The sequence below is a fragment of the Leuciscus leuciscus genome (assembly GCF_965113295.1).
Source record: "Leuciscus leuciscus genome assembly, chromosome: 10".
Taxonomy (NCBI): domain Eukaryota; kingdom Metazoa; phylum Chordata; class Actinopteri; order Cypriniformes; family Leuciscidae; genus Leuciscus; species Leuciscus leuciscus.
Genome location: NC_138734.1, coordinates 3379565 through 3402838, shown reverse-complemented (window position 1 = coordinate 3402838; position 23274 = coordinate 3379565). Strand labels below are relative to the sequence as shown.

Sequence of the window (23274 nt, the reverse complement as noted above, 5' to 3'; positions counted from 1 at the left end):
TCGGTTGTGCACGAAACAAATAAAATAATAAAGCGTTTCAGTGTTGTTGTTTTTTGGCGTCAAGTTTTTTTTTGCTGTGCTGCTCAGCAGCTGGAGCATAATTAAAGCGCCAGTACAAGGTTGAAGGACGATGTGACAAAATTTGAGTTGACACAAAAAACTATATATTGCACAGAATAAGCACATACTTGTAGAGTAGAAGCCTATGATTACATTTAATATACACTAATTATGAATGAGAATATTGTTATTTTTGGCGTGGAGGTACAGCAATAAAATTGATAGCTTGCTAAAACAGAAAAATACACCTGTCAAAACTGTTTTCAGAGATAAACAGAAACATGTCACAACCTAACCTAGGTTGGTAAACTGCAACTTTTGGGATTTTGAAAGTCAACACGATGGACGATATCAGAAAACAAAACTCCTTAACAGCTCACTTACAAGTGCACAGGAGGCTAAATATACTCATTCAATACACTCCCTCTCTCTCTCTCTCTCTCTCTCTCTCTCTCTCTCTCTCTCTCTCTCTCTCTCTCTCACACACACACACACACACAGGATATAAAAACATGTGCACACACACTCAATAACAAACAAGCCCCTAAAAGGACATGGTGGTGGGAGAAAAAAAGAATTTTCAAATCGTCTGCGTTCCCTCGAGAAACTTTGCGTTCCCTCGCACTCGGTTACTAACGTAACCTCAGTTCCCTGAGAGTAACGGTACTGCTTCGCTAGACGTAATGGGAAAACTCCTTTTCTCGAGAATTAGGAAGCCTTTATTTTAAAACGCAGTGCAGCTGCACAGCCAGCACAGTACAGAGCTGTATAGCGTGCTGATTGGCTGGGCTGCGGGAACTGCACGAACCTATGGCGAAGCCACGTGAACCTATCATGGTGCTTCCCACCTCGCGCGGCAAAAAACCACCAAATTGGGCATTGCTACTGACTATATAAGCGGCCTATTTCGCCATAGGAATCAGGTTAAATCAACTGAAGCAACAGTACCTGAACGTGAAGCTTAATAGCACGGCCATCTACGCAATACTCGTTCCCGTTACTCTCAGGGAACCGAGGTTACGTTATTAACCGAGTACATTCCCTTTTGAGAATGGTTCACTCGTATTGCGTCACTAGACGCTATGGGAACCCATTTCAAAACGCCGTGCTATTAGCTGATGACTTCGCTCTGAACTACCGTCTGGGGCTGTGAAGCCCGAGGCTTATAGTAGAACTAAAAGTCAAAACCAACGGGGACCGGACAAATGTCGGAGCCCACAAAGGGATACCTAGAGGCTTGGGCCCTTCAGGGGCCAAGATCTCCTAGATAGAAAGGACTCATGCCTGCAGAGCCGGCACCTCCAAGTTGTAAAACCTCACAAATGTGGACGGCGAAGACCAGCCGGCCGCCGCACAAATGTCTTCAATTGGTACACTACTGGACCATGCCCATGAAGACGACATACCCCTTGTGGAATGAGCCCTGACACCTATGGGGCATTGAAGGCCCATTGAGGCGTAGGCCAAAGAGATAGCATCTACTATCCAACGTGACAATCTTTGCTTCGTGACCGATAGCCCTTTGGTGCGGCTGCCGCAGCATACAAAGAGCTGTTCCGGCTGCCTGAACGGGGCAGAACGCTCTATATAAACTTGATGGGGCAGAGTAGACTTAATTCTCTATCGTCTTCCGACAGAGGAAGGGCAGACAGTGAAATGACCTGGGCCCTGAACGGAGTTGAGAGCACCTTGGGTACATAGCCATGTCTTGGTTTGAGGACGACTTTGGAGTTGTTGGGCCCAAAGTCAAGGCAGGAAGCGTTAATGGAGAGCGCTTGCAAATTGCCCACTCACTTGACCGATGCTAGGGCTATCAGGAGTGCGGTCTTTAGCGAAAGTAACTTTAAGTCAGCCGACTCGAAAGGGGGTCCCCTAAGGGCCCTGAGGACCGTGGATAGGTCCCATGAGGGTATAGAGGGAGGACAAGGCGGGTTCAGCCTCCTGGCCCCCTTGAGGAAGCGTACGACCAGGTCGGCTACAGGAGCATGGAACACTGCTATGGCCGCCACATATACTTAGAGTGTGTGTCCAGTAGCCACGTATACTTATGACCCGTGTCTAGTAGCTCTTGTAGAAATGAAAGTACCAGTGGTACTTCACATGAGTAGGGGTCTAGGTTCCGAGCTGAGCACCAGCTGGTGAACACTGATCACTTGAGGACATAGAGGCGTCTCGTGGACAGACCTGTAGCCTCTGCGATAGTGCTTAGGACTCTTTCCGGGATGTCCCCGGGTACCCTGGGAGGTGGGAAACGGGAGGGCGCGAGGGGCGGGGTCGCTCTCTCTAAAAAGCTAGCCGTGAGTGCAGAGAGGAGAGTGGCATGTTCTCGCAATTAGAACAGCTGCCCTGAGTGAGTGCAGTTTGTGCATGGTTTTTGCCCAGGCAGGAAACGCACTCACAGTGCTCGTCTGTGCGATGCAGAAGGGCTCTGCATGTAACACAGTAGGGGCGCGGCATTTGAAACAACGCCGTGCTGCTCTTTCAGACGGAAGTTTGGCTTTTAGGTAGTTTTGCTCGTTAAAAGGATACGTCGCCGGATGGCCGCAGGGAAACGGCGAATCAGCAGATGACGGCGTCGAGTCAGAAGCGCTGTGCAGGAAGCCTGCTGGGCTCGTTCGATGGCGAGAAGGCTTTCAAGCAGGAGAAGATCAGCGAAGAGGTGAGTCGTCGCTGAAGGAGATTAAATCTGATTCCTATGGCGAAATGGGCTGCTTATATAGTCAATAGCCACGTGCGAGGCGAGAAGCGCCCTGATTGGTTTGCGCGTCCTCGCCGCTTCGCCATAGGTTCGTGCAGTTCCCACAGCCCAGCCAATCAGCACGTTATACAACTCTGCACTGTGCTGGCTGTGCAGCTGCACTGCGTTATGAAATAAAGGCTTCAATATTCTCGAGAAAAGGTGTTTTCCCATAGCGTCTAGCGACGCAATACGAGTGAACCGTTCTCGAAAGGGAACTTTTGCGTTCCCTAGCAAAGATATTTGCGTTCCCTCGCAAAAACTGTTGTGAGCTCTGACAAACACTTCCTGTTTAATGTCCCGCTGGCAGTGTTTCAGACAGCTCCGCACATTAAAGGAACACTCCACCGTTTTTTGAAATAGGGCTTATTCACTTTCTTTCCTACATTTAGATAAGTGGGAAAATGCATTTTTGTCTCAGTGCATGCATTGTTTTAGTTTGACAGGGTCGGCGCTAGCTTAGCTTAGCACAATGAATGGAATCCTTTGTTGCCAGCTAGCATGTCCTGAGTAAAAGTGATATAAAAATTAAAAAACCCACCTAATTACTTCTTGTGGCCTGCGTATTCACAACAAGTGCAAATAGTGATGCAGATTAACACTAGGCGATTTCCTAGGCAGATATTGACTTATATATTAAGGACTATATTAGGGGGAAGCACAGGCGAAGCACTGCTACTTGGGCGTGATATCTCTGCGCCCAAGTAGCAGTGCTTCACCTGTGCTTCCCCCTAACATAGTCCTAAGTCAATATCTGCATAGGAAATCGTCTAGTGTTAATCTGCATCGCTATTTGTACTTGTTGTGAATACGCAGGCCACAAGAAGTAATTAGGTGGGGTTTTTTTTTTTTATGTATCACTTTTACTCAGGACATGCTAGCTGACAACAAAAGATTCCATTCATTATGCTAAGCTAAGCTAGCGCCGACCCTGTCAAACTAAAACAATGCATGCACTGAGACAAAAATGCATTTGCCCACCTATCTAAATGTAGGAAAGAAGGTGAATAAGCCCTATTTCAAAAAACGGTGGAGTGTTCCTTTAACAATGGAGCGGTTCATAGAGTTTGAACTTGGACTAAATATGAAATGCTGTCAGTGGGTGCTTAAATCAAGGAGTTCAGTAAGTTGGCAATATATTTACAGATCAACACTTCCCGGATCGATAAACATTGTTAAAACACAAATGACACCTATTTACAATCATAGTAACGTAGACAACGAGATACAACCCAATTTTCCTCAAAACAAGCTTTATAATATTGATCTCTATGAGGAGGCCGAACGGGACCCCCACCTGTGAGAACGCTGATGGCGTGCACATGCGTAGTTCAAGTTCAAGTTCAAGTTCATTTATTTATATAGCACATTTAAACAGCCACTAGACAGACCAAAGTGCTTTACAGAACAAGCATATAAAAATAAAAGCAGCAAAAACAACACAGAAACACCTAAAGAACAACTAAGCTAAGATTAATTTTAAAACAAAGAAACAAATGTAAAATAGTAAAAACAGCCCAAGAAAAGTAATCAATATGCTAACGAGAATAGGCTGCGTATTACGAGTTCAGTCTATAGTTATTCTCATTTAAATATATGTGCGCAGGCGTGTAGTGCGCAGGCATGTAGTCCTTCCCTACAAACCAACACTCAACAAACTACTTGTCTGGCCTTAAAATGTATAATACAGAATGTTTATCGCTTCCGCGTAGCCACGCGAACCGGAATTATCCAGACAACGTTTTATCTGCACAGAGGTAAAGGGAGGGGAGGGAGGCCTTCACAGGGGAGAGACTAGTTGACACTTCAGGACTGCGTTGTCGTCGCATCCAGGCGCAGGTCCTTCATCAGATCTGAATACGGCCTGGATCCGGCGGAATGCGGTAAAACCTCTGGATAAACAGAGAGACTAATATTAGCGTAGACGCCATTCTTCTTATGATGTAACGAGTACATCAGGATTTATGGGGAGTGTTCCCGGTTCTGGCTGACCTAATCTATGCAGCCTAACATTGAATTATAGAAGTCTATAATGTGTTATGTGTATGCTAGGCCAAAGATATGTGTTTTTAGTCTAGCTTAGAACTGACAGAGTGTGTCTGCTTACCGGACAATGTTAAGAAGACTGTTCCAAAGTTTTGGTGCTAAATAGGAAAAGGATCTACCGCCAGCAGTCGATTTTGATATTCTAAGTATTATCAACTGGCCGGAATTTTGAGATCGCAATAGACGTGAAGGACTATAATGCGTTAAGAGCTCGCTCAAGTACTGCGGAGCTAAACTATTTAGTGCTTTGTAAGTAAACAGCTAAATTTTTTAATTTATACGGTTTAATAGGGAGCCAATGCAGTGTTGACAGAATCAGGTTAATATGGTCATACTTCCTGGTTCTGGTAAAAACTCGAACTGCTGCGTTTTGGACCATCTGTAATTTGTTTATTAAGCGTGCATGGCAACCACCCATAAGAGCATTACAATAATCTAGCCTTGATGCCATGAACGCATGAACTAATTGTTCAGCATTTGTCAATGAGAGCATATGATGTCATTTATATTTAAGATGGAAAAATGTGGTTCCCTTTCGAAAGGGAACTCTACACTATGTCAGAATGACGCTATGGGGAACGCCTCAGGCGTGACAGGTGTCTGAAATAAATATCAACTCACGTCAATCATGTTGACCGGCGACAGCCCGTGAATCATCAGCTTGATTGATTAACGCGCGACCTGGATGTATAAAGGGGAGCCTTGCACATATGACAACATCTTTTCGTCTTCAGGGACTGTTTGTCTGTTTTGAGAATATCGCTGAAGCGCGCGGGAGGCTCTCGAGAGAGCCTCTTGTGCAAACTGTGAGCGTTTTTCATTTAAATAATAATAATAATAATAATTCATTACATTTATATAGCGCTTTTCTCGGCACTCAAAGTGCTTTACATAGAAGGGGGAATCTCCTCAACCACCACCAATGTGCAGCATCCACTTGGATGATGCGACGGCAGCCATATTGCGCCAGAACGCCCACCACACACCAGCTTACTGGTGGAGAGGAGACAGTGATGAAGCCAATCAGTGTATGGGGATGATTAGGAGGCCATGATGGACAGAGGCCAGGCCACTGGGCAAATTTGGCCAGGATGCCGGGGTTACACCCCTACTCTTTCGAAAGACATCCTGGGATTTTTAATGACCACAGAGAGTCAGGACCTCGGTTTTTACGTCTCATCCGAAGGACGGTGCTCTTTGACAGTATAGTGTCCCCGTCAGTATACTGGGGCATTAGGACCCACACAGACCAGAGGGTGAGCACCCCCTGCTGGCCTCACTAACACCTCTTCCAGCAGCAGCCTGGTTTTCTCAGGAGGTCTCCCATCCAGGTACTAACCAGGCTCAGCCCTGCTTAGCTTCAGTGGGCAACCAGTCTTGGGCTACAGGGTGACATGGCTGCTGACGCTGCCATTAAAGATGCTCCGCTCTCGTCGGACCCTTTTCTCGAGGGAGGAGGGTTCAGCATCTGAGCCCCTTGGATGCGCGCGATCTGTGAAACAATACTGTTTGGGTACGAGGCGTTCACAGTCAGTTCCTGAGGGTGCTGGCAGTGTTCATTAAGAAATATCTCGGCGCGCGTAAAAAAAAAAAAAAAAACGTGCGCTGTCGGATGTTTCAACCTCGCACCTGTTGACTTTCTTCTCGAGGGATGAAAGCCAAATATATTTTAACGGCTCGTTTCTCGCGCTTGCCGAGGCAGTGTGTAGATTACGAGAACGTATACATGTTAAAACAGTATTGTCTGGTGATTATGGCTGCATTTAATTCTATGAATTAAAATGATGGAATATTATCTGACTTTTAAGAAGTTAGATATTTAGTAATTCAGCCTATCATCCAGATAGGCTGTTATCCAGTGTTTTTGGCTGCATTTTAATTGAGGAATTAAAATGATGAGCAGTGAACAAAAAGAGCAGGTGTAATTCTGGTCTTTTTGTAAAATATGAAATTAACATATTTCTGTTTCTTTTCAGACCACGTCTCCTTTTTTAGAGTCTGGGGCAAAATGTTGTGGGTAAGAGAGTAAATCTAAATATTTCTTCGATGGTCAGGTAGTAGGTCTTATCAGGCCTCCTTGACCAGACAGTCCCCATTTTGCAACCGGACAGCGCTTGGGCCTCCCTGAGGTGAGCTCCCAGGAATTGACTGTCAAGGAGTAATGTGGTTATCAGGTTATAGGCCTCACTAGGCCTTCCTGAATATGAGCTTCCACATACTATGGTTGAATGAGCTCCCACATATTATGGTTATCAGGTCATAGGCCTCACTAGGCCTTCCTGAATATGAGCTCCCACATACTGTGGTTATCAAGTTATAGGCCTCTCCAGGCCTTCTTGAATATCGCTCCCATATAATGTGGTTATCAGGTCATAGGCCTCACTAGGCCTTCCTGAAAATTAGCTCCCACATACTGTGGTTGAATATGAGCTCCCACATTCTGTGGTTATCAAGTTATAGGCCTCACCAGGCCTTCTTGAATATGAGCTCCCACATATTGTGGTTATCAGGTCATAGGCCTCACTAGGCCTTCCTGAGTATGAGCTCCCACATACTGTGGTTATCAAGTTATAGGCCTCACCAGGCCTTCTTGAATATGAGCTCCCACATACTGTGGTTATCAGGTCATAGGCCTCACTAGGCCTTCCTGAGTATGAGCTCCCACATACTGTGGTTGAATGAGCTCCCACATACTGTGGTTATCAAGTTATAGGCCTCACCAGGCCTTCTTGAATATGAGCTCCCACATACTGTGGTTATCAGGTCATAGGCCTCACTAGGCCTTCCTGAGTATGAGCTCCCACATACTGTGGTTATCAGGTCAGAGGCCTCACCAGGCCTTCCTGAATATGAGCTCCCACATACTGTGGTTGAATATGAGCTCCCACATCCTGTGGTTATCAGGTCATAGGCCTCACTAGGCCTTCCTGAGTATGAGCTCCCACATACTGTGGTTGAATATGAGCTCCCACATACTGTAGTCGCCAGGGTATAGGCCTCACCAGACCTTCCTGGTTATGAGCTTCCACATGTCAGGTTACAGGCCTCACCGGCCTTCCTGAATGTGAGCTTCCACATACTGTGGTCATCAGGTTACAGGCCTCATCTGGCCTTCCTGAATGTGAGTTCCCACATACTGTGGTCACCAGGTTACAGGCCTCACCGGCCTTCCTGAATATGAGCTCCCACACACGGTGGTCGCCAGGTTACAGGCCTCGCCAGGCCTTCCTGGTTATGAGCTCCCACATACTGTGGTCGCCAGGTTACAGGCCTCACCGGCCTTCCTGGTGATGGGCTTCTACATGTCAGGTTACAGGCCTCACCTGGCCTTCCTGAATGTGAGCTTCCACATACTGTGGCCACCAGTTTACAGGCCTCACCCGGCCATCCTGAGTATGAGCTCCCACACACCGTGGTCGCAGGTCTTCCTAGTTATGAGCTTCCTCATGTCAGGTTATAGGCCTCATCCGGCCTTCTTGAATGTGAGTTCCCACTTACTGTGGTCACCAGGTTTCAGGCCTCATAGGCCTTCCTGAGTATGAGCTCCCACATACTGTGGTCACCAGGTTACAGGCCTCACAGGCCTTCCTGAGTATGAGCTCCCACATACTGTGGTCGCCAGGTTTCAGGCCTCACAGGCCTTCCTGAGTGTTAAGCTCCCACATTCAGTGGTCACCAGGCTTCAGGCTTCCTAAAGGCCTTCCTGGTTATGAGTTTTCACATGTCAGGTTACAGGCCTCTCCAGGCCTTCCTGAATGTGAACTCCCACGCACTGTGGTCGCTAGGGTTTAGGCCTCACTGGTTGTGAGCTTCCACATGTCAGGTTGCAGGCCTCATCAGGCCTTCCTGAATGTGAGCTCCCACGCATTGTGTCCATCAGGTTATAGGCCTCATCTGGCCTTCCTGATCATGGGTTCCCACATGCTGTGGTTGCCAGGTTACAGGCCTCACCGGCCTTCCTGAGTACGAGCTCCCACATGCTGTGGTCGCCAGGTTAGAGGCCTCACCAGGCCTTCCTGGATTCGGACTGGCATAAGTACACGCACTTTCGTTTCGTTTACTTTCTAAAATCCATATTTATGGTAAGGGTAATGCGCTTCTGCTTCATTCCCTTTTTTACGTGGCTCAGACTCCGGTTCTTCACCTCAAGTCCCACTCTAAATGCGTCTTGTTGTCACTATGTTTTACGACAGACGCCTCCCTTTTAAGCTATCTCCCACATTCTGTGGTTACAGGCCTTGTTAGGCCTTTCTGAAGGTAGCCCCACATTGTGTGGCTGTCAGGTTACAGGCCTCTCCGGCCTTCCTGTAAACGAGCTCCCACTTACTGTGGTCGCCAGGTTTTAGGCCTCACAGGCCTTCCTGAGTATGAGCTCCCACATACTGTGGTCGTCAGGTTATAGGCCTCACTAGGCCTTCCTGAATATAGAGTGATGAAGTACATGCACCTTTTACTTCATCTATTTTTCTTAGACCCATGCTTATGGTAAGTCACACGACTAACGTCCTGTGTACTTTCTAAAATCCATTTTTATGGTAAGGGTCATGCGCTGTACGCTTCGGTCCCTTCCTATGTGGCTCAGACCCTGGTCTTTCACCTCGGTTCCCACTCTAGATGCGTCCTGTCGTCACGTATATTACGACAGACGCCTTTCTCTAGCTAACTTCCACATTCTGATGAGCTCCCACACACTGTGGTCACCGCGTTACAGGCCTCTCCAGCCTTCCCGAGTATGAGCTCCCACATGCTGTGGTCGCCAGGTTACAGGCCTCATCAGGCCTTCTTGGATTCAGAATGGCTAAGTACATGCACTTTCTTTCATGTACTTTCTATAATCCATATTTATGGTAAGGGTTGTGCGCTGTACGCTTAATTCCCTTTCTTACGTGGCCCAGACTTCGGTTCTAGGGCCTTTCTGAAAGTAAGCTCCCACAGGTTGTGGTCCCCAGGTTACAGGCCTCACCAGCCTTCCTGATATGAGCTCCCACATGCTGTGGTCGCCAGGTTAGAGGCCTCACCGGCCTTCCTGATAGGAGCTCCCACATGCTGTGGTCGCCAGGTTAGAGGCCTCACCGGCCTTCCTGATATGAGCTCCCACATGCTGTGGTCGCCAGGTCAGAGGCCTCACCGGCCTTCCTGAAGGTAAGCTCCCACATATTGTGGTTGAATACAAGCTCCCCCATGTTGTGGTCGCCAGGTTAGAGGTCCTACCAGGCCTTCCTGGAGGTAAGCTCCCTTTAGGCCCTCACAGGCCTCCTCAGTGTTTCGAAACACAAACACTGGGTAGATCCATGGATCGAGTAGAGAAACTCCCCTCGCTGGCAAGGGTTGTAAAGCACTATGCTGAGTCATACTCTCCAGGATGACCCGTCTCTGAGATCCGGGATGAGTGGTTCACTGCCTGCTTCGCAGTCCCTTGGGTTGGATGCCTTCCTAAGGCAATTGTCCAGAGGCTCTGTCTTCGGACAGACAGGAAGTGGCCGGACTGTAGTGTCTTATGTAGTGACACCAGGTCAGGCCTGCCTGGTGGCATTTCAGGTGGCACGTTCCCCTGAATAGTGACTGGCTGGGGTTCCCTCGGGTCCCCTAGCTACATTCCCTAGAAGGGACCCTTTCTAGTTTTTGAATTGTGGTCCTAGGCCTTTGAGCTGGCCCACGTAGACCTTCCTTTAAAACTGTGAGGTTTTTCTGTGGTTTCCTTTAGCTTGGGCTATGACCGTAGGGAATGCTGTCACTGACAGCCCAGTGTGACCTGAGGGCATGCACTCCCCTTAGCATGGTGGCGTTGGTATATCGTTCCCTATAGCGTCATTCTGACGTAGTGTAGAGTTCCCTTTCGAAAGGGAACGTCTCAGGTTACGACTGTAACCTATGTTCCCTGAGAACAGGGAACGAGACACTACGTCTTCCTGCCATGCCTCGGGGCCTGCCTGCAACAGTCCCTTCAGACGATAGGATGTTGTCATGTGTGCAAGGCTCCCCTTTATACATCCAGGTCGCACGTTAATCAATCAAGCTGATGATTCATGGGCTGTCGCCGGTCAACATGATTGACGTGAGTTGATATTTATTTCAGACACCTGTCACGCCTGAGGCGTTCCCCATAGCGTCATTCTGACGTAGTGTCTCGTTCCCTGTTCTCGCTTACAGTCGTAACCTGAGACGTTTTACAGATACTAGACACGTGACTTTCAAATGAAAGATTGGTATCAAAGAGCACACCCCTAACTGATGACGAAGACTTGACAGAGCAGCCATCAAGTGTTAGACAGTATTCTAGATTATTACATGAGGAAGTTTTTTGTCCAATAATTAGAATCTGTTTTTTAAGAATTAAGTAGTAGGCAATTACTAGTCATCCAATTTTCTATATCACCTATGCATTCCGTTAATTTTGTGAATTGGTAAGTTTCGTCAGGGCGTGAAGAAATATAGAGCTGAGGATCATCAGCATAACAGTGAAAACTAATGCCATGCTTCCTAATGATATCTCCCAAGGGTAGCATGTACAGAGTGAACAGCAACGGTCCTAGTACTGAGCCTTGTGGTACGCCATACTGAACTTGTGATCAGTGAGACATCTCTTAAGGCAAGGCAAGGCTTACCAGGCCTGTGCGGAAGGAACGCCATGGCGTTATTGCAGGTTCATCAGGCCAAGACACTTAAGGACCTGCACAAGGGTAGTCATGATCCCCAAGTTCTCCAAGAACTTTGTGTTACGACGGACCTCGTGCTTTGAGCGATGAAGGTGACCGCACGGTCGGTGGGTCATGCGATGTTCACGATGGTGGTCCATGAACGCCATCTCTGGCTGTGTCTGGTGGACATGAGGGAGACCGGGTAGTCATGATCCCCAAGTTCTCCAAGAACTTCGTGCCACAAAGGGCCTTGTGCTTTGATCGACGAAAGTGACCGCGCGGTCGGTGGGTCATGCGATGTCCATGATGGTGGTCCATGAATGCCATATCTGGCTGTTTCTGGCGGACATGAGGGAGACCGACAAATTCAGGTTCCTTAACTCCCCCGTGTCCCAGACAGGCCTCTTCTGCTGTACAGAAGCAGACTGAGGCCATTAAGCACATCCTGCCTCGCGGTCAGCTGCTGCCTCCACCCATCCGCTGCACCTAAGTTTGCTTTTTGCTGAGGGCATCCTCCTTCGTTTGCCCTCACTCCCGCGCAGCAGCCTCCACCTAAGCGGCGCTGAGGATCTAGCCGTAAGCAGGCCACCTATCCCGTCCAGGCCCCTGCCAAGAGGGGTGGCAAAGCCAAAGGCAAGAGACTATGACAGGTGACCCAGAGATGGAGGGGACTGCTCTTCAGGAGATGGTGACCACACCACTATCTTCCCCGGAAGAGGGCCGGGTGGGAAATCTTGTGTTTTTTTTGTTTGTGTTCCGCCACTGGCGTCAAAACCAGCGGTACCCAAATTTTCAATAAAAGAGCAGTTTCATCTAACTCTGGGTCAGAAGAGGGCCCGGAGAGCAGTGGGAGGAGAGAATCCTCACCACTCTCATCCGCCTCTTCTATCGCCAGCGGGCAGTTGCATGCAGTTCAAGAGCACAGTTGTCCCCGTATGCAGTACAACCTTCGAGTTAGTTAGTATATGTGTTTCTCCACATAACTCCTTCTGGGAAGAATGTGGCTTCTGCAGCGTTCTCCTTCCTAACGGAGAGGGCACGCTTTCCCAGTGTTATCCAATAGTCTCACTGTTTGGGTTACCACGGAACAACAGTGACAGATACTGTGTAAGCCCTCTCCTATCGTCCTTCCAGGCAAGAAGGGGCAGGAGGCTTTCTCAAGGGGCAGCAGCTGTGGCACTTTGGTAGGGATTCCTATTAGTCGGTTCAGTCCGATGTGGCGTTGAACGTGACCGACTGAAAGGGAACGTCTCAGTTACATAGGTAACCCTCGTTCCTCGAAGGAGGGAACGGAGACGCCATGTCCCGTCGCCACAGCTCCTGTACCCCTCTGCGCAGCTGGGTCAACTGCTTTGCTCCTCAGTGAAAAACTTAAGCGCAATATATTACTAAATCTGTAAAATGTTATAACGTGTTTCCCATTTGACTGTATACATATGTGATAGTATTATTTCCTTTACGTTCATATTTTTACAACAAACAATAGGCTACTAAACGACACAGAGTATGAGAAGATTTGATGTTAATGGATACAAACACGGTAGTTTATTGTTACTTCAACAATACTACAGCTATACGAACTTTGTTTTACTATTTAAAAAATATATTAATAAATGTGTAACATGTTATAAAGTGTTTCCCATTTGACTGTATATTTGATCATATTATTTCCTTTATGTTCATGTTGTTACAAATAATAATCAGACACAGAGTATGTGATGTATTTAATGTCAAATAAAAATAACCATTTAATACAAAGCCTTGAACAACTGAAACGTGTGTTTCTCTGTATGAAAACAAATAGGATATTTAAAAAATATTTATTATATATTTAGTTTATATTTTACTTTCTTTTTTTAAAGCCTATTTTGCCTATTTAAACATAACATTTCAGAAAACGACACTCGGTTACTAACGTAACCTCGGTTCTCTCTAGAGAGGGAATGAGTGTTGCGTAAGTTTAGCTTACGCTACGGGAAAAACTCCTTTTTCTCGAGAATACTGAAGCCAAAAATTATCCTTAATTTTTTATAATTTAAAACGCATTTGCTACAGCAGCAGACCTGTCATGAGTCTGGATCTTTTCTCTGGCTTTTCCTTTCCTTTTCCCCCCTCTGCCGGTCACTTTCTCTTTTTTCCCTTCTTCCCTCTTCAGCTGATTTTCATTAGCTGTGATCGCGCTGATTCCTTTCTCCTGTTCTTCCTCTAGCCCCGCTAGCTATTTAATGTTCTCTGTTCCCTTTGTCATTTGCCAGATTATTTCGTGAGAGTATCATGCCAGTGGTTCTTCTCAAAACCCTGCTGTTTCTGTCTTGTCTTGTCGTGTCCAAGTCCTGTCTACAGTCTGGTTCAGGTCAGCTCATTTATCTCTCTCTCTACTAATCATCTGTTCTACACTGTGTTCAGCTGTCCCGCTGTCGACGAACGCCCTGTGCTGTTGTCTTTGCATTGCTACTACCGCTCTTTACGAGGAGACGAGAGGTCTGAGCTCTACCGGCCGATCTCCCTGACGTTCTGCTGTACTCCACCCTACGAGCGAGAGCTGTGAGAGAGTTGCTGTCCCGCTTGGAGGACTTATCTACGGAGTCTGTTCTGTTTTCCTTTCTAAAGACTATTCTACCGCATAATCTGCAAGCATCCTGTGTTCCTGTTTGAAGAACTATTATTTTGCTCTCTCTCAATAAACTCTGACTTTCGTTTGCATTTGGATCCTATCTCTTCTTTACAACAAGACCTAGGCGAGGCAGCTCGCGCGCCCATAGGCTGCTCTGCGGCAACTGCTGCAACCTATCAGTGCGTCTGCCATGACTTCAGCGCCAATGGAAAGGCTTCCCTGCGCTACGTCATGGCCCGCCAATATGGGTGTGGCCTAAGCCTATAAATACCCATCGCTCAGGTTGATTTCAGTCGACTGGAAGCGAAACCATAACGTTGTACAAGCATGGCAGGCTACGCAACACTCGTTCCCTCTCTAGAGAGAACCGAGGTTACGTTAGTAACCGAGTGTCGTTCTCTTACGAGAGTACTCTCATGTTGCGTAAGTTTAGCTTACGCTACGGGAACCCAATGTAAAACGCCGTGCGTGCTAAGTGTCCAACACAAATGTCCCAAGGGCAGAATGCACAGGGCGTGACAACTCGGTAACATGAAGATAGGTGCTTACACATATACACATACAGTTAGTTAAGACAATATATCAGCCTTGAACTGCATTGGCCCACAGGACATTGCAATATATCAACAGTCTAGGCAAACTGGGTTGGGTAGACATAGTTAATACTGCATAATTAGACTGAGAACAGCCTAGCCTGTAGGGCAGGCACTTCCAAGTTGTAAAACCTTATAAATGTAGACAGAGAGGCCCAGCCTGCTTCCATACAAATGTCTTGAAGTGAAACCCCGCTCGTCCATGCCCACGACGAGGCCATGCCTCTAGTCGAGTGGGCTCTAACGCCCAAGGGGCTATCTAGGCCCTTGGAGGCGTAAGCTGATGCAATAGCATCAACTGTCCATCTGGACAGGGTCTGTTTCGAAGTGGCTAGCCCTTTAACGCGACCACCGAAGGAAACGAAAAGCTGCTCTGTCTACCTGAAGGCAGCGGAGCGTTCCACATAAATCCTCAAGGCCCTAACTGGGCAAAGGAGATTAACCCCGTCCTCACCGCAGGATGCAGGGAGGGCTGATAGGGAAATAACTTGCGCTCTAAACGGAGTCGCAAGCTCCTTCGGGATGTAACCATGTCTTGGTTTGAGGATGACCTTAGAGTCATTAGGCCCAAATTCCAGACACGTAGCACTCACAGAGAGCGCGTGTAAGTCGCTCACCCGTTTTACTGAAGCCATTGCCAGCAGAAAAACGGTTTTGAAGGAGAGGTATTTTAGCTCCACCGCATGTAAAGGTTCAAATAGGCTACCTTTCATGGCCTCCAGGACCGTAGAAAGGTCCCAAATTGGAACCGATGAAGGTCGAGGAGGATTCAGCCTCCTAGCACCTCTGAGAAAATGGATTATAAGGGTTGTTCTTTCCCAGCGACTGGCCATTTGCAGACTTTGTAAAAGCTGCTATGGCCGCCACATACACCTTGAGCGTGGATGGAGTTCTCCCGCTGTCCAGCAGCTCTTGCAAGAAGGAAAGCACCACCGTTACCTCGCCACATACTGGGTCCAATTCATGAGCTGAACACCATTCAGCGAACACCGACCATTTAGACGCGTAGAGCCGTCTAGTAGACGGAGCTTTAGCCTGCGTGATCGTGTTCATCACTCCCTTAGGGAGGTGAAATGTTAGTGATTGATCGCCCACACATGTAGAGCCCACAGCTCGGGGTGTGGGTGCCAAATCGCGCCCTCGGCCTGAGACAGCAGGTCCTTCCTCAGCGGAATCGGCCATGGGGGTGCGCTCCCCAGCTCTATAAATTCTGGGAACCAAACTTGATTCTCCCAGCGTGGAGCTATCAAAATTATTGAGCATTTGCACTCCCTGATTCGCTTGATTACCTGTGGTAACAAGGCGACCGGGGGAAATACATATAGAAGACGTCTGGGCCAGTTTAGGGCCAGCGCGTCCCTTTCTTTCGAAGAGAATATTGGGCAATGAGCGTTGGCCTGTGACGCGAATAGGTCTACCTCCGCTCTGCCGAAGATGCCCCAGATGTTTTGTACTACCAGGGGATGCAGGGACCATTCCCCTGGGGGAAGCTTGGCCCTGGACAGCATGTCTGGGCCCACGTTCACGACGCCCGGAACATGCACTGCTCTCAGCGAGCGCAAGTTGTGCTGGGCCCATATAAGGAGGCGTTTTGCTCTTGCAAAAAGGCTCCGGGACCTGAGGCCGCCCTGGCGGTTTATATATGACACCACTGACATATTGTCTGTTCTGACTAGAACATGGTGACTCCTCAGCACCGGGAGGAAAAACTGCAGGGCATTCTCGACCGCTTTCATCTCTAGACAGTTTATGTGTAGGCGCTTTTCTGCGTCTGACCACAGGCCCATCGATGGCCTCCCTTCGTAAAGGGCTCCCCAACCCATGTTGGAGGCGTCTGTCGAGACTACTTTGACCACTGAGGGTAAACCCAGGTTCACGCCGGACTGATACCAGTCGGCTCTTATCCACGGTTTCATGCACATGTCTGATTCACCGTGAGGCGCAGCAAGCCTGATGTCCATGCTTGCGCCGGAACACACCGCCTCAGCCAAAGCTGAAAGGGGCGCATGTATAACAGACCCAGCCGTAGCACCGTTGAGGCTGAGGCCATAAGACCCATCATCCTCTGAAACACTCTGAGGGGAAGATTCCTCCCCACTATGAATGACGCTGCTAGGCGCTGAATTACTGCCGTGCGCTCTCGTGTTAGGCGCGCCAGCATCGACCTGGAGTCCAACTCTATTCCCAGAAAAGACATTGTCTGGCTGGGAGATAGATTGCTTTTGGCCCAGTTGACTCTGAGACCCAACTGATTTAAATGGTCTAGCAATAGCGCTTTGTGCAGTACCAGTTCTTCCCTCGACTGCGCTAAAATCAGCCAGTCGTCCAAATAATTCAGAATTCTCACGCCCCTTCGTCTGAGGGGCACGAGCGCTGTGTCCATGCATTTCGTAAATGTACGAGGTGCTAAAGACAGACCGAACGGGAGGACGGTGTACTGATAAGCCTGGCCCTCGAAGGCGAATCTCAAGAATGGCCTGTGACGGGCTGCTATTTGAATCTGAAAGTACGCGTCTTTCAGATCCACTGATATAAACCGTCCCCTGGTCGGATTCGAGCGAGGATTTGTCTGGTTGTGAGCATTTTGAACGAGCGTATCATAAGAGCTTTGTTCAAAAGCCTGAGATCTAGTATAGGGCGGAGCCCGCCGTTCTTCTTCGGGACTAAGAAGTAACGGCTGTAGAACCCCGACTCGCTCTCTGCCAAGGGGACGGTCTCTACCGCTCCTTTACCTAGCAAATTCGCTATCTCGGCGCGAAGTAGGTGTTCTACTTCCTGATTCACCGAGGTTTCAACCCGTGCTGTGAAGCGCGGTGGTCTGCGAGCGAATTGTAGCGAATAGCCCCGTTTTACTATTTCTAGCACCCATTTCGAGACCCCTGGAATCGATTCCCACGTTTTCGCGTGAATAGCCAGGGGTAGAATGAAATCTGGGTTCCGGTCGCTGGTATTCAGAGACTCGGGGACCCGGCCATGATGACATGCTATGTTCATCAAGCTCATGTTCAATGGGGCAGTCAGCACTTCGTGCAGCGGCTTTGTATCCAGCTTCCCGGCGGCGGAAGGCACGGAGCGCTTAGCAACACAGATACAGTCGTGTTCATAGGTAGGGGTGGCCACTGTACAGCGGGCACATTCCCTACATGTAAAACATGTAAAACATGAACGGCGGAGGCCGGTTTGACTGATATGGACCCCGGGGTGGTGTGAGACACTGTGCTTATGTGTAGGGGTGAACACTGGGAAGTGGGCACCTTTCCTACACTCATAGGTCGAGCGGCATGAGCCAGCTTTATTGATTTTAACCCTGGATGAGTGTGACACACAGAGGGGGTAGTGTTTATGTGTAGGGGTGGGCATTGGGTAGTGGGCACATTTCCTACATACAAAACAAAAAACAGACATAATGCTTTTTTTTTAGATATGTGTGGGTCACCGTGAGAACGGCGTTTGTGTGCAGGCGAGCGAGTTGAGTAACCGGCTCATTGACTGCTGAATACACTCTTCGAATCGCCTCTGTTGAGGGGACTGAGAGAGTGGGTCGTGCCGATTTCGATGGCGGTACGGCCGCAGCGGGACTCAGCCATCTGCGCCTTCCTAAGGGGGCTAGGAAGACTTAGGAGGCTCAAAGTTCGGCGCGATCTTGGGTCTGGGACCCCGGGCGGGAGGCGGTCTGCGTCGGCTGGTGGAGCGCGAGCGCTGACGCTCCTCTCGAGCCTGGTGATGCTGGGCGGCAGGCGGCGGAGGCGGTGGGGGTGCTGGTTTCAGAGCGGACGGCTGCTTCTTAGCGCGGCCCGCTGCGGAACTGGAACGCCGTGGCAGAAAATGTCTCATGGCCTGAGACGCCTTCTGCACCTCTGAATAGCGCTCCGCGAAGCCCTTCACCGAGGGACTGAAGAGACCCGACGGTGACACAGGAGCGTCCAAGAAAGTGGCGCGGTCAGAATCAGACATGTCGGACAGCGTTAACCACAAGTGACGCTCCGTAATGGTGAGGGAGCGTCCCAGACCCAAGAACGGTGAGGGCGGCCATGTTACGTCCGATGGCTTGGACGGCGGCTTTGGTAGCTCTCAGAGACAGATCCGTCGCACTCCTCAGATCCGTTACACGCTCCAAAGTCGGGCCAGCCTCGTCCAGCGAGCGGAGAAGGTTGGCCTGGTGTATTTGCAAAATTGCCATAGCGTGTAAGGCGGACGCGGCTTGACCGGCAGCTGCGTAAGCGCGGCCGATCAGCGCCGAGGTGGTCCGGCAGGCTTTTGTAGGCAGGCTCGACTTGGACCGCCATCCCGCAGAGGGCGGGCACAAGTGAGTCGCCATGGCTTCCTTGACCGGAGGAACGGATAGGTATCCTCTTTCTTTGGCGCCGTCAACCGCAGAGAGCGCAGAAGAAACAGAGGATCTCAGCCTGGCCGAATACGGGGCTCCCCACGACCTGGAGAGCTCATCATGTAGTTCAGGGAGGAAGGGAGCGGGCCTCAGAACAGGCGAAGAGCGGCGTCCAGGCAGAAAGCAGCCATCCAGCCTGTTGGGCGCGGGCTCCTGGGGCGCGGTCCACTCGATGCCGAGGTCCTCCACGGCCTTCGTGAGGAGGCGGAGAAGCTCAGCATCGACCGAAGCCCTGACACTGGACTTGCGTGTCGATGGGGCGGGGTCCGGGGCGCTGACCGTCAGTGAGGGAGACGGGGGACTCCGAGAGAGAGGCTCGCAGGGAAGCCGCTGGTAAGAGCTCTTTCACCGAAGTTTCCGGTGGCCTCTGCGAACGGCGCTTCTTACGGCGTGGTCCAGCAGGAGACATCTGGGGGACGGACCCGGCGGAAAACACTGCCTGTCGAGCCCGCAGGGTCGAGAGAGGCAGCGCTTCACATTCACGGCAGCCGCCGTTGGCAAGCACGTGATCCGCGTGCTCCTGGCCCAGGCAGGAAACGCACAGCGTGTGGCGGTCCCCGTCGCTGAGCGTGGCTCGACACGAGCCGCAGGACATGGTGGGCATTGAAAAATGCCTTAGCTCTTTTAGAGAAACGTGCGTGTCGTGGCGGCGAACATACACGGAGCAGGAAAGGATATAAGTGCCGGATAGCGCAGCAGGTACGGCGAGTGAAGGCGGCGAAAGTAGGCGGCGTCCTCAGGCTCAAGCATGTCCCGCTGAGATGCGCGGCTTTTTTTTCCGGAGGAAAATCCAGCGATGTGCAAACAACGCTGAAAGGAGACGAAGTCATGGCAGACGCACTGATAGGTTGCAGCAGTTGCCGCAGAGCAGCCTATGGGCACGCGAGCTGCCTCGCCTAGGTCTGCTGCTGTAGCAAATGCGTTTTAAATTATTAAAAATTAAGGATAATTTTTGGCTTCAGTATTCTCGAGAAAAAGGAGTTTTTCCCGTAGCGTAAGCTAAACTTACACAACACGAGAGTACTCTCGTAAGAGAACTTGTAACACAACTCAATTGTCTTAATGTACTGTGATTAATCTACTGGGGAAAGAATGCGGATATCTTTTAGTTACCCTGTTCACCTGTCTTGCCTTAAACCCTAAAGTATTACTTTAATTTATAAAAGTGCGCAAGAAAAGGTATGACAAAGAATGATGAACCATCAGACAAAAGGCCTCCCAGTTTCTGTCCATCTATATATGATGCCCCAATTGTTGGTTCGTCACAGTTGATGAATATAATATTATCGCTGTATGTGAAAATACATTAAGTGGATGGTGGTTCTGCCAGACCAGTGTTTATTCCACCATTCCACAGGTTAGTCGATTGTTTTATGTCAGTCTCCATGGATGTTGAAAGAATACATGTTCCTGCATATTAAGTGTTGCAAATTGATTTGTTTTGATAAAGTTTTACATAGTTAATCACAAAATGAAATTGCGATGTTTCACCCACAATTGGATGATATGTGTATGCTGCATTACAGTGTTGATTGAAGGTGAACATGTTCAAATGTGTCCTTATATTAGTTCATAATATGTATATTTTACTATAAAAATGCATGTGAGTGGTCTAAAATGGGTAAAACACACAGAAATGTCTTGTTTGAATATGTGTTTGATATTGCTTAGTTGATTTGAATTGAGTGAAAGCTCTAAAAGTCATGTAACACTGAACTGCATTTTGAATATGCAAATGAGTAACACAATGATTGGCTGAAAGGTTTTTCATGAAAACGCTGTGTAATTGACCTTTCGCCGGCCCCTCCCCCAAAACGGCCATTGTCCAATCACACATCATAGCAACCGTTACTATGTGAGCAGGTCCGACAAACATTCTCCAAGCAAGATGGTGAAGCGGTGCGCCCACGGCGTTTGTAAACATGTGGAATAAGGGCTGCCTCCGACAAAAAAACATGTTCTAGTCGACCATAGTTATTCATTTAAGCCATTAGTGGACAAATCGCCCCTTTATATTAATTGAATTACTTAAATAGGCTATACAGCCTACAGGATAATGAGCGTTTACGTAATATAGCCGCACTCAAGCGCACGATCGCGCGCATAAAGCTTGCCACAAAGAACCGGTAAAAGTAATTTGGGGTCAGTACGATTTTTTAAGAAATTAAGAAAAGTAATAGGCAAGGATGCATTCAATTGATCAAAGGTGACAGTATAGACATTTATAACGTTAGAAAAGCTTTCTATTTCAGAAAACTCTGAAACTTTCTATTCATCAAAGAATCCTGAAAAAAACAAAAAGTTTTCTACATTGATAACAATCAGAAATATTTATTGAGCAGTAAATCAGCGTATTATTCCCTCAGGTAGGTTGCACGTTTTCTTGCGTGGGTGGATGTTGGAATCAATAATCACGTTGTTTGCATTCGCCTATGATTTGCCGAAATCAAAATGCTGACATTGAAAGTCCCGCTCGGAGCGGTAAATCAAACAATGATTTGTCCCTAAATAATGATATATTAAATCATAATATATTATATATTATTATTGATAGGATGATAATAGGTGTCATGATCAGCACTGCTGCTGTATCAGTCAGTGGTTAGATCAGCTTTGCAGTAAAAAAAAAAAAAAAACAGGACAAGGGAGATATAAATTATGCATTATTAATTATGACAAATAAATTATGCCCAAAATACGGGACATTTGCCAACCCTAACGTTAGTTTTTTCCCTTCCCCAAGAACAAAGCACATAACGTTAGCAGGGCTGAACTGGAACAAAACAATAAAAATCAAATTTGCTAATAAAAATGAGCAAAATATAGCTAACAGCTCAGATAACTGCGATTGTCTGCAACAAATCGGAGAAAATCAAGACAGAAGAAGAGGTCTACGATGCCTGGGGATGCTTGTTGATCACAAACTTCCAAGATCCCGTCTGCAAGTGTGTTTATGTCGATTGCGTGGGTATTTTTGATTTTTCTGCGATTGTCATGGGGTTTCTCAGATTTCGCTTGAGCATTAGCCTCGATAGTAGTCGTGTCTCCTTCATTGTGTATTTTTATATTTTGAATATATCCCTCCACTGCATAACTTACTGTAACCCCTTTTGCCTCGGTCTGGAGGATATCGCGGAGGTATTACTCCAAAATAGGTCACTGACACGCACGGGTCACTGACTCTTCCCGTCATGGCAATCTGTCGCGCTGGTCGTGTTTGACCATTTGTTTGTCGGACGTAGCAACAGTAACTAAGGGGGGCGGGGCTTGGCGAAAGGTCAATTGCAAGAAAGAGACTGAAACAGTGAAGATTTGCATAAAAAAACTTTTTGTTGTTCTAATGTGCAACCAAATGTTTGTTCTAATGTGAACATTTTGGAAAAAAATATAACCCAGCAAGGCCGGAGCTGATCACACAGACATTGTTATCTTGTGTTTATTCCACCATTCCACAGATTGCTAGGGACGCTTAAGCATCGTTCACACTGCCAGCAACACGCAGCGACAAAGTGACATGATCCCATTCATTTCAATGGAGCGCTGGCGACTTCTGGCGACACGAGCGACAGTGACCGTTGGCGACAGAATGTGGGCGTGTCAAGCGACACGAGACGCGCGACAAAAGTTCAGAAATTTCAACTTTATGCAAATGAGAAGCGATTTTCGCGAGCGACAACCAATAGGAAAGAAGACTTTCAGAGGAGCTCAGCTCACGTCACCATCTCGAGTGCAGGCAAGACAGAAGAGTTCGAGAGCGATTTCACTGTTTTATATGATTTGACTGTAACCACATACATGGATATAATAAAATGATGCATGGAAAAGAAACTGTCGACAGTCTCAGTGAGTTTAATTCACACATTTAGTTCGAGTGTTGTAATTATGATGCAAGTTTAGCACTGCTGCAGATCATTTTACAGTTTCCCCTGCATTATGTTGACTATTAGGGACAAGAAAATTGATTATTTGTCAAATTCGAATGACGTTTTAGTAATTTATGACAGTATGAGTTAATCTGTTGATTGATCGATCGTTAATCCAGTAGGCTAAATTATTTAATCCACTGAACACTGCTGTGGTAATATAAAAACACTCTCCCAACAGCATACTGTTTCTTTTGAGCCTAAATCCTAGTCAAATTAAAATGATATAGTTGTATATATCACTTGTGATGGTATTTTGTATAGATATGGCCAGAC

General features: G+C 47.9%; 1 long non-coding RNA gene across 1 annotated transcript in view; it reads right to left on the bottom strand.

Annotated features, from left to right (window-relative positions):
* LOC309507871 overlaps positions 1-23274 on the bottom strand; it is a 55252-nt gene that overhangs the window by 29767 nt on the left and 2211 nt on the right. The gene's annotated exons all lie outside the window — the stretch shown is intronic.